Here is a 12,407-nt window from a genome sequence, read left to right on the forward strand (position 1 = left end):
ACCAAGTTTTATTCTCTGGGAGTGATAAAAGTGACTCCCATGCTTTTTATAAGTTATACTCTATTAACGATTTTCATTCAATTGTATCCTACTAACAGTTGGAGATCTTGTCAGCTTTTCAGGGCTTTTAAGAATATGATTTTTAACCTTTCAAATATTCTCTTTCACCCAGCATTTTATTTATATTTTTATTTTTGGATTTTTTATTTGTTCTAATTAATTATGCATGATAGGAGAGTATATTCTGATATATTATACATATATGGAGTATAACTTCGCATTCTTCTGGTTGTACATTATGTAGTATTACATTGGTCTTGTAATCATTTATGCATATAGGATAGTAACGCCCAATTCATTCAAAAATCTTTCCTATTCCCATTCCACCCCCTTTTTACTTATCCTCTTTATCTAATCCAAAGTATTTCTATTCTTTCATAACCCCTACTTATGATGAATTACCATGTGCATATTAGAGAAAATATTTGGCCTTTGGATTTTGGGGATTGGCTTATTTCACTTAGCATGATAGCCACCATTTATTAGCAAATGCCATAATTTTCTTTTTCTTTATGACTGAGTAATATTCTACTGTGTATATGTACCACATTTTATTTATCCTTTCATCTGTTGAAGGGCACCTAAGTTGGTTCCATAGTTTATCCATTGTGAATTGAGCTACTATAAACATTGATGTGGCTGTGTCACTGTAGTATTCTGATTTTAAGTCCTTTGGGTATAAATGGAGAAGTGGGATATTTGGGTCAAATTGTGGTTGCATTCCAAATTTTTTGAGGAATCTCCATAACTGCTTTTCATAATGGTTGCACCAATTTGCAGTCTCACAGCAATGTATAGTGTACCTTTTTCCCTACATCCTCACAAACACTTAATATTGCTTGTATTCTTGATAATTGCCATTCTGACTGGAGTGAGAGGAAATCTTAGAGTGGTTTTGATTTGAGTTTCTCTAATTGCTAGAGATGTTGAACATTTTTTCATATATTTATTGACTGATCACATTTCTTCTGTGAATTGTCTGTTCAATTCCTTAGCACATTTATTAATTGGGTTATTTGGGTTTCATGTGTGTGTGTGTGTGTGTGTGTGTGTGTAAGTTTTTTGAGTTCTTTGTATATCCTAGGGATTGATGCTCTATCTGAAGTGCAGGTGGCAAACATACTCTCCCATCCTGCAGGCTGTCTCTTCACATTTTTTATTGTTTCCTTTGCTGTGAAGAAGTTTTTCAGTTTGGTTCCATCCCATTTATTGATTCTTGATTTTACCTCTTGGTGCTTCAGGAGTCTTGTTAAGGAAGTCAGTTCCTAAGCCGACATGATGTAGATTTGGGCCTATTTTTTCTTCTATTAAGTGCAGGGTCTCTGTTCTAATGCCTAAGTCCTTGATCCACTTTGAGTTGAGTTTTGTCACCCAGCATTTTAAATGGTACTTAGCTTCTTAGTTACATACATCCATTTATCAATGGCATTCTAAAAGCAACAATCCATTGTTGGTTGTATTGTTAAATAAGTGGTTGTCATGAAGTTTACAGATAAGCAATAAAAAAGCTTTTCAGGATAGCATGGGCAGTTGGAGTCAGCTTTCCTGGGTTCATATCCTGCCTCTGCCTCCTTATATCTGTGTGACAAAAGAAATTCACATAAACTCTTTGTGATTCAGTTTGGTGATCAAGTGGAGATGACAATACACGTGTTTGATAGAGCCAACTAAAGGTTAGATATATATTTATATCTCCTATTAAACCCTGCAAACATGAGATGCTAATATTATTGCTACTATTATTACAATTTACAGCATGATAAGGAAAAGAAAAGAAGACAATTGGAGCGTGTCTTCTAGGGAGGTGAGGTTTTGAAAGTTTGTTCCAAACATTTCTTGGCTTCTGTAAATCTGTTCCCTTAGAAATTTCTGCTGAGTTCTTCAAATAGATTTTAGTTGTTTATCATACTGAGTATTTTAGGTGCAACAATGAAAAGGTAAACTTAACTTGGAGAATACCTTTCCTCTGATATTTGCCAAAAATGTAAATGCCTTGAGGTAGGAGAATAGTATTTCATACTAAAATATTTTAGTAAGAATGAATAGAATTTTATTAAAAGAACTATGCCTCATGTTACTCCAAAGCCACATTGAAATGATTTACAAAATATGTTCTTTAAAGAAACATAGTTATGGCTAAAAACATTTTAAACTATATTAAGTTGTTCATACACATGAAACACAAAGATCTGTTATCTGTTAGCAGATTGAGACTGAGACTTGCTGGCAAATTGGGACATACATGCCAGTGACCTAAAGTGACACTTATATGAGTAAATTGTTACCAAAAATCAAACTTTTCCAAAATTTAGTGGTTTAAAACTGCAAATATTTAGGAGAGGGGAAGATGGCAGTGAGTCTAAGCTCCTCCCTAGCACAGAACAGAAACAGTGAGAGACCAGAGAGGACTGTGTCAGAGGATATACTCTGAAACATGACAGTGGACAGTCTGAGACTTGGAGGCACCCAGAAACTGGTTACTGGAACAGAATATCCAGCAAACCTCCCATGCTCAGCGACCTGCATCAAACAGAGCAACTTCCAGTTGATCACTTTCACTAATCTCTCATGAACATAGGCTGACCAAGAGAGTCCAGTGACTAATAGAAGTCCTAGGAACCAGCAATGTAGCAGAGGCACCTGTGTGCCAGTGGCATCAAGAGATCCACAGTGGCCTGCAGATGGAGGTGGGTCAGCTGATAACCCCCGCTAAAGGTTGGAAGACCCCCAAGATATGCAAGAGCAGGAGAAGAGGCTCTCAGGCCATAACAGCACCCTGAGGGCCCATAGAAGGCTAACACACAAAGACCTCGCAACCACTGACAACCACCAAGTGTCCATACATGGGTCACTGACAGCAATCCCCAGCAGTGACTGGAAGCTCAAGAGCTCAATGATTCACAGGAGCCAGGGAATCCCCTATACCCAGTGCCCCAGGCACAACAGAAGTGGCTCACAGATGCCATCAGGCACTGAGCACCTACAGACAAGGGCCTGCAGTCCTGCTGACAGTGAGTACCAGCAACTGTAGCAGTAGCCACAGGAATCACAGCAATAGGAGACAGAGTCTCCCATGCACAGCAGTGCCTCACATCTCTTGGAGGATCTGCAGACACAGGTCCAACATCTATCTAATGGTAACCTCAAAACATTTTAGATGCAGGCTCGTGAATGGTTTTCCCCAAGGGCATCCAGAAACCAGCCTGAAACCCACCCAGCAGCTTGCAGTCTCTCTCACATTGGCAGAAAAATGTTCCACACAGAGGGGACCTATAGAGCCCCACCCCCACAGATTTCAGTCACAGACCAGTGTGCCCAGACATAGATCCACCAACTCCTGCATCCCACCAGGGACAACAGTCCTAAACCCCAACGGGCCATCCAGAACCACCACAGATGAACCACCCCACCTCTGCCTTAGAGCACCATACCTCACACACCCCAAAATCTATGCAGGTGAGACCACACCAGATTTGACATCTGTGGATGCAGAAAGCGTTTCTACAGAAGAGCACACAAGACTGGATCCCCAACAGGGAGAAAAATCTGGTTGCTAAGGCAAGGAGAAATAGGGGTTTTCTCCTCTGGCCTGCCAGGAAATTAGTAGGTACCCAGAAATACCAAAGAAGCAAGGAGACCTACTAGGATTATATTAGAGGTGTGCTGGTGAGATCCACTATATCCAAACACAGAGAAACTTAGAGAAAAATTTGTAGATCTGTTGGCATTTACTGAAGCTCCCAAATCCTGATAAAATTCAAATCATGGAGTCCCAATAAGAAATCTCTCCAACACAAAGAATTCAGTCTAACAACAATTTTGTTCTCAAAGATATTAGTTTCTTGATTGAATTAATAGTTTCCCATTTTATTTGATATTGTATTCCTCTATCCAATGTGATCTGTTTTTAATGTATTCAAGCATTAGTTAAAATTATTCTGTCATTTTTTTCTCTTTGCTCATGTTTATTTTTTCTCCTTTGATTATCTTTTTCTTTTTACATTACTTGCTGCTCTCTCTATTATACCATTTTATTTTTGCTTTTTCTTTTGTTTTCTTTCATTCTTTTTTCTAGTTCTTTTTTTCTTTTGTTTTTCTATCCTTTTTTATCTTTCCCCTTTTCAAACACTATATAGTAGTCTTACTTTCTCCATACCTAATTTTTCAACCTATGGAAGAAGATTTCTCTTTTTCTTGATGAATTAAGGGACTTCTGAAGAACATTTTAAATAAGAGTTTTAAAGGTTATTACACTATGATGCTATCTTGAAGTGGTCACAGTTATAAGGGATTCGTATCTCCTTTAAAAGCAGTGCTGTTGTCTGGACATAGCAGCAGGTTCACATTGAGCAGGATTATTGACACTTAGGTATTTGCTCAGCCTGGGGCCCTTAGTAAACAAACAGTAGCTCACTAAAAAGTTACTTGTACAACAATAGAAGGTAATCATTCCAGCAGCTGCACATAAATAAAGGCAATAGGAGAAAGCAGGAAAATGAGACTCCCCCAACAGTACACAAAACTTCAACAAATGACCACATAGACACTACAGAGGGGGAATCCTGACAAAGAATTTTAAAAGTTGATAGTTATGATCAATTAATTGACAGAATATCTAAGAAATGAAGAAGGAAAATATAAAACATAAAACAGCATTTCAAAAAAAAGGAAGATATTCTGAAAAAAATACAAATTCTGGAAATAAATTACTCAAAAATCAAATTTAAAATTCAGTTGAAAACATTGCCAATAGATTAGACAACATAGGAGATTTTCATGCCACAAAAATAAGATGTATAACCTTGAAAATATAGTCATCAATAAAGAAAAGACAATAAGAAACAATGACCAGAATACTCAGGAAATATGGAAGATTAAGAGAACAATTTGAGGACCTTTAACATCAAAAAGGGTACTGAGATATAGCCTAAGATATGAAGACATATCCTTTTCAGTAAAAATAATAATTTTCCAAACCATGAGTATGAGTTGGAAATCCAAGTAAAGAATGCATTCACAACCCCAAATGGACAAGAACAAAAAAGATTCAATCCACAACATATTATAAATAAAATGTCTGAAATACAGAAGAAAGACAGAATTTTTAACTCCTCAAGTGGAAAAATGAGATATGTCAATAAAAATTAGGTCTAATTTATAACCATAGACTCTAAAAGCCAGGAGAGCATAAAATAATATTAAACAAGCTCTGAATGAAAATAATTAGTAGCAAGATTGCTATATATTCAGCAAAGCTGTCTTTTAAAATTTAAGAAGAAAAACTTTCCTAGATAAGAATAAACTAAAAAAATCGTGATTTCTAAGCCAGCAATAAGGAAAATACTTGAAGAAGTATTACATACAGGATAACTTTAAAAAGTACTCCAGAGCTAGTGGTTGGATAAATGTAATTGGAAGCATAGCTAAGTGAAGGAGATTAGGACTGAATTAAACATTTGATAAAAGGAACAATCCAACAAGAAAATATAACAATTGTAAGTATCTACACACTAAATGTCAGTGCACCTGCTTACATAAAGTGAATTTTACTCTACAGAAAGATTATGATAGCGCCCAATATAACAATACTGGAAGATTTCGACTATCTCTCTCACCAATAGATGTGTTATAGGACATAAATTACAGATTCTTCAGATGTACAAAATATGATTAATCAAAAAAAAACTAACAGAAATTTACAGATTTCATCAATTACCAAAAAAATCCACTCTTTCTCTGCTGTTTGAGGAAACTTCTACAAAACAGAATGAATTTTTAGGACATAGCACAATTCTGAGCAAATACAAAATATCTGATACAATTTCATGCACCTTATCATATCATAATGAAATAAAACTAGAAATCAACAATAAGAAAAAAACAGAAGCTATATTAACACATTAAATTTAAATAACACAATTTTGATCAATAAATGTGTCAGGAACAAATTAGTTCTAAAAACAGTAGAATACATGAAAAACAAAGATTAGAAACAAAATTAGTAGAGAAATAGAGAATAAAAAATAAAAAGAATCAATGTGATAGTGAGCTGGTTCTTTGAAAAGATAAAAATATTGATAAACCTTTAACCAGAATAACCAAAAGAAAAACAGAGAAGGCCCAAACCAACAAAATTAGAGATGAAAAAGAAGATATCATCACAGACATTTCTAAAATCCAGAGGCCCTTTGTGACAATTTTGAAAACTACATTTCAAAAAATTGGAATATCTAGAAGATATTGGCAAATTTCTACACATATGACCTATCAAAATTGAACCAAGAAGACACATGCTGTGGTTTGGGTGTGAGGTAGTCCCCAAAAGCTCATGAGTAAGACAAAGCAAGAAGGGTTAGAGGAGAAATGATTGGGTCGTAAAATCCTTAACCCAATCAGTGAATTAACCACCTGATAGGCCTGAGTAGTAATTGAAGGCAGATGGGGTGTGACTGGAGGAGTTGGGGAATTAGGGATGTGATTTAGGGTATATATTTGTATTTGGCAAGTGGAGATGTCTCTCTCTGCTACTGATCATCATGTGAGCTGCTTCCCTCTGCCACACTCTTCCACCATGATGTTCTGTGTCACTTGGGGCCCTAGGGAATAAAGCCAGCCTTCTATGGACTGAGACCTCTGAAACCATGAGCCCCCAAATAAACTTTTTTTTCATGTAATTGTGCTGATCTGGTCTTTTAGTCACAGCAGTGAAAACACTGAGTAAAACAACATAGGAAACCTAAGCAAACCAATAACAAGCAATAAGGTTGAAGGGGTAATAAAAGGGTTTCCAAAAAGGAAGAGCCCAGCATCAGATAGATTCTCATCTGAATTCTAACAGACCTCTTAAAAAAAGAACTAATGTCAATTTTCCTTAAATTTTTCCATGAAATAGAAAAGAAGAAACACTTCCAAATTTATTTTATGTAAATAATATTATTCTGACATCAAAACAAGATAAGGATGCATCAAGGAAAGGAAACTAAAGACCAACATATCTGATAAACATATAAGCTAAAATTCTTAGTAAAAAAAAAGTATCAATCTGCCTTCAAACACAAACAAAGAAGGTTGTGCACCATGACCAAGGAATGCAAGATTGGTTCAACATACACAAATCAAAAAAAATGTAATTCATCCCATAAACAGAAAAAAGGACAAAACCATATGATATTAAGATGTGCAGAAAATGCTATCCGCAAAATTTGGCAGACATTCATGTTTAACACACTAAAGAAACGAGAGATAGAAGGAATTTAACTCAAAAAAAAAAAAGGCTGTATGTGGCAAACGCAAAGCCAAAATAACATCGAATGGAGAAAAACAAAGTATTTCCTCTAAAATCAGGCACAGGATGAGTATGTGCACTCTCACTACTTCTATTCAATATAGTACTTGAAACTAGCCAGAGATATTAGGCAAGAGAAGGACAGTACAATGATAAGAATATACAGAAAGAAGTTGACTTATCTCTGTTTGCAGATAATATGGTTATAGACTCACTAGACCCAAAAATCTCCATGAGAAGACTTTTATAAATGATTTAAAAATTCAGCAAAGTAGCAGGAAACAAGAACAAGATACAGATATCAACAGCTTTTCTACATAACAATAATGAACATGATGAAAAAGAAATAAGGGCAACAATATTATTCACCACAGCCCACCAAAATATAATACCCAGGAATAAATCTAACCAAGAAAGAGAAACACCTGAACAATGAAAATTATAGAATATTGAGAAAGAAATTGAAGAAGACATTAAAAGATGGGAATACATCTCCCATCTTTTTGAATAAGCAGAATTAATATTATTAAAATGATGATTTCATCAAAAACAATCTAAAGATTCAATGCAATTTCCAATCAAAATGTCAATGAAATTTTTCACAGAATTATAAAAAAAGAGTCCTAAAATTCACATGGAAAAATAAAAGGCCCAGAATAGCCAAAGTAATTCCTTTTTTTAATTTTTTTTCTTTTCAAGGGTTTTTTAATTGATTTTTTAAAAAAATAAATGACAGCAGAATGCATTACAATTCTTATTGCACATATACAGCACAATTTTTCATATCTCTGGTTGTATATAAAGTATATCACACCAATTCGTGTCTTCATACATGTACTTTGGATAATGATGCCCATCACATTCCACCATCCTTGCTAACCCCTGCACCCTTCCCTTCCCTCTCACCCCTCTGCCTTATCTAGAGTTTCTCTATTCCTCCCATGCTTCCCCTCCCTACCCCACTATGAATCAGCCTTCTTATATCAGAGAAAACATTCGGCATTTTTTCTTTTGGTATTGGCTAACTTCATTTAGCATTATCTTCTCCAGTGCCATCCATTTGCCTACAAAATGCCATAATTTTATTCTCTTTTATTGCTGAATAATATTTCACTATGTATATATGCCACATTTTTTTTATCCATTCATCTACTGAAGGGCATCCAGGTTGGTTCCACAGTTTAGCTATTGCGAATTGTGCTGCTATAAACATTGATGTGGTTGTGTTCCTGTAATGCTGACTTTAAGTCCTTTGGATATAGATTGAGGAGAGGGATAGTTGGATCAAATGGTGGTTCCATTCCCAGATTTCAAAGGAATCTCCATACTGCTTTCCATATTGGATGCACAAATTTGCAGTCCCACCAGCAATGTATGAGTGTACCTTTTTCCCCACATCCTCGCCAACACTTATTGTTGTTTGTATTCATAATGGCTGCCATTCTGACTGGAGTGAGATGATATCTGAGAGTGGTTTTGATTTGCATTTCTCTAATTGCTAGAGATGATTAACATTTTTTCATATATTTGTTGGTTGATTGTATATTCTCTTCTGAGAAGTGTCTGTTCAGGTCCTTTAGCCAAAGCAATTCTGAGCAACAAGAATATGGCTGGAATATCACACACAATACCCAACTTCAAATTATACTACAGAGCTATAGTAATAAAAACAGCATGGTATTGGCATAAAGGATAAAGAAATAGAATAGAAAGCACAGAGACAAACCCACACAAAAATAGTCATCTCCTGGGCTGGGGATGTGGCTCAAGTGGTAGCGCACTCTCCTGGCATGCGTGGGGCCCCGGGTTTGATCCTCAGCACCACATACCAACAAAGATGTTGTGTCCACCGAGAACTAAAAAATAAATATTAAAAAAAAATTCTCTCTCTCTCCTCTCTCACTCTCTCTTTAAAAAAAAAAAAATAGTCATCTCCTTCTTGACAAGGTTGCCAAAGACATACATTGAAAAAAGTTAGCTTTTTAAAAAAATGGTATTAGGAAAACAGAATATTCTTCTATAAAAGAATGACACTAGATCCCAATCTATAACAATGCACAGAAGTCTACTCAAATTCAATCAAATACCCAGGAATTAGATCAGAAATTATGCAACTGCCAGGAGAAAATGAAGGGTCAACACTTTAACATACAAGTGTGGGCACTGACTTCCTCAATAAGACTCCTAATAAAATAAAATAAAGGCAAGGATTATTATATAGGATGGCATTAAATTAGAATGCTTCCATACAGTGAAGGAAATAATTGAGAGCAATGAGTGAGTCCACAGAATGAGAGAAAAATCTTTGCTAGCTATTCTTCTGACAGAGGATTAACATTCAGAATATACAAGGAACAAAAAAATTAATACCAGAAATTTTTAAAAATTAACCCAATCAACAAATAAGAAAGTGAACTAAACAGATATTTCTTAAAAAAAGAAATGCAAATAGTCAAGAAATATATGAAAAAATGTTCAACTTTCTTAGTAATCAGAGAAATTAAAATCAAAACTACAGATTTCATCTCACTCCAGTTAAAATGGCAACCATCACGAATAAGTGTTATATGATTTGGGGAGAAAGGTATACTTACACATTGTTTCTGGGAATGCAAGTTAGTACAGACACTATGCAAATTAGTATTCCTCAATAGACGAGGAATGGAATCACCTTATGACATGTTGCCTGGTATTTATTCAAAAGAACTAAAATCAGCATACTATAATGATATATGCATGCCAATGTTTACAGCAGTGTGATTCATAATAGAAAAATTATGTAACCAGCCTGGATGTCCTTCAACAGATGAGTGGATAAAGAAAGTGTGGTACATACACACAATGGAGTTTTATATAAAAATAAAACTATGATGATTTAATAAAATTTTGTCACTTTTGTAAGTAAATGTATTAAAACGAAAAACATTGTGCTAAGTGAAATAAGAGTCAGAAAGTCAAAGATAGAATGTTTTCTCTTGTATGCAGAAGTTAGAGGGGAAAAAGAAAAAAATGTGGGGATCTCATGAAAATAGAAGGAAGAAGAAGAAATGGAAGCAAATAGAAGATGAATAGGGAGGCAGGAGAAGAGGAACGTGTAAGATACTTGGGAATGAAATCATGCATCACAATGAATCCAACTTTTAGGAATAATTATAATGCACCAACACAAAAATAAACAGAAGGGAGGCCAGTCAAGAAGTAGAAGGACATCATGTAGAGGGAGAAAGAAGAAAAGAAACTGGGAAGATAAATGGAGCAGATTTATTGCAATAAAACTTGCAAAGAAAAAAAAAGAAATGGAGCAAACTATGTGATATGTATATGCAAGTATGTCACAATGAGCACCACCACTAGTTATAATTATGATGCACTAATGAAAACATTTAAAATTTTTTCAGACTTAGCTCTTATAATAACTCTAATGCTTGACATGTACCAAAATTATGGTTTACTTCCGAGCTCTTCCATCCTCTCTTTCCTCCTTTTTTGGCACTAATATATGCTGCAGAAATCGTTGAACATATCAGTCTTTTCAGCCCTGCCAATTATTGGAATCTGATTGTCCTACCAACACACACACACACACACACACACACACACACACACACATATTAATCACTCTAATAGGAATTCCCTTCAATAAATAGAACATTGTGTGTGTGTGTGTGTGTGTGTGTCACATAAACATTTAAATACTATTGACCAATCATCACTTTTTCAAAGCAATGAATCCAATTGCTAAGACCTTTGGGAGTTTCTCTGCTCTATGGAAACTTAACAGAAAATACCCTGGAAAAAAGTAAAATATTTGGTATATATTGACTGAGGCACTATTCATCACATGGCACTATGCTGAGCCCCAGGGATGGTAGGCAATATATAAACGTAGTCTCCATTTCCCAGAACACTAATAGTTTGAGATGCGGTAAGCTGAGCTATGATAATTGGGTGGGCGTGATCTCTCTGAAACAAGAGGCACAATTCATCACAGTCTATATATGTCATATGTCTCAGGAAATTATTTCAGGCACAGAGAATGTTCCTACACGTTGTGATACTGGTGATTATTTAGATAACCATATTCCAGAAATTTCATACATCAGAAGGTCCCAAGTGAACAGACAGTTCTGGTTGGACTCATTATCTGGTAACAGGGGAAAAGGTTCATAACCTCAATACCACCTTCTTCTGGGAGATGGAATTCATGAGACAAGATCCTAGATGACACAGCAATTTACTCCTTCTGCCTTTTACCTGGGAGTGGACATGAACTCATTTCCACTGGGGAATCTCTCCAGGATAATTTCCCTTCCTTCTTGTTCCACCAGAGCACAAAGACGACATGCTAGGGCCTGTCTTCTATGAGCATAACTGAGAAACCTGGTTCCGCAGATTCCTCTTTCTTCTCACCTTGAAGGTGAAAGAAAGTCTCTTTCTGCCTCCTAGATTTTGAAACCTAAAATTCACTGGGAATCCCAAATATTCTGACTAAAATGTTGATAGCTGATCTTGAAGAAATGTTGTGGAGGTGAATGATGTAAATATGGATGAATAATGTAAATTTGGGTAAAACTAAAATGTTTATTAAGGCCCTGGACTCACATGGTACTTCACATAATCCTCCACCAGGAAGCAGATAATATTAATGAAGCAGATATTATTAATATCAAACCTATAGCAGACATAAGGAAAGGAGACAGGAAAACATGTATTATGCAACTTAATAGGCTTCATACATCAAGCCAAGTGTTCTAAATACTTTATCTCCTTTAAGATCACCACAGCACCATTAGGTAAGTGTTATTATTCACATCTTTTAAACATGAGGAAACAGAAATTAATGTGAGATGATCTGCCCAGGGGATTATGCTATTAATAGTAGGCTGAGCATGCAGCTTGGGCTTCTTTAATGCCAAATCCACTATTTCTCTTTTTCACATAAAACCAACTAGATAATTGCTGTGCTGTTTCAGCCTACATTGTCTGGATTTCCAACATGAAATCGGAAACAGAGACCATCTCTCTCATTACAGTCTTGCCCACTGGGGCTGGGCTACCCAGA

This window comes from Urocitellus parryii, chromosome 4 (assembly GCF_045843805.1).
Source record: "Urocitellus parryii isolate mUroPar1 chromosome 4, mUroPar1.hap1, whole genome shotgun sequence".
Lineage (NCBI taxonomy): Eukaryota > Metazoa > Chordata > Mammalia > Rodentia > Sciuridae > Urocitellus > Urocitellus parryii.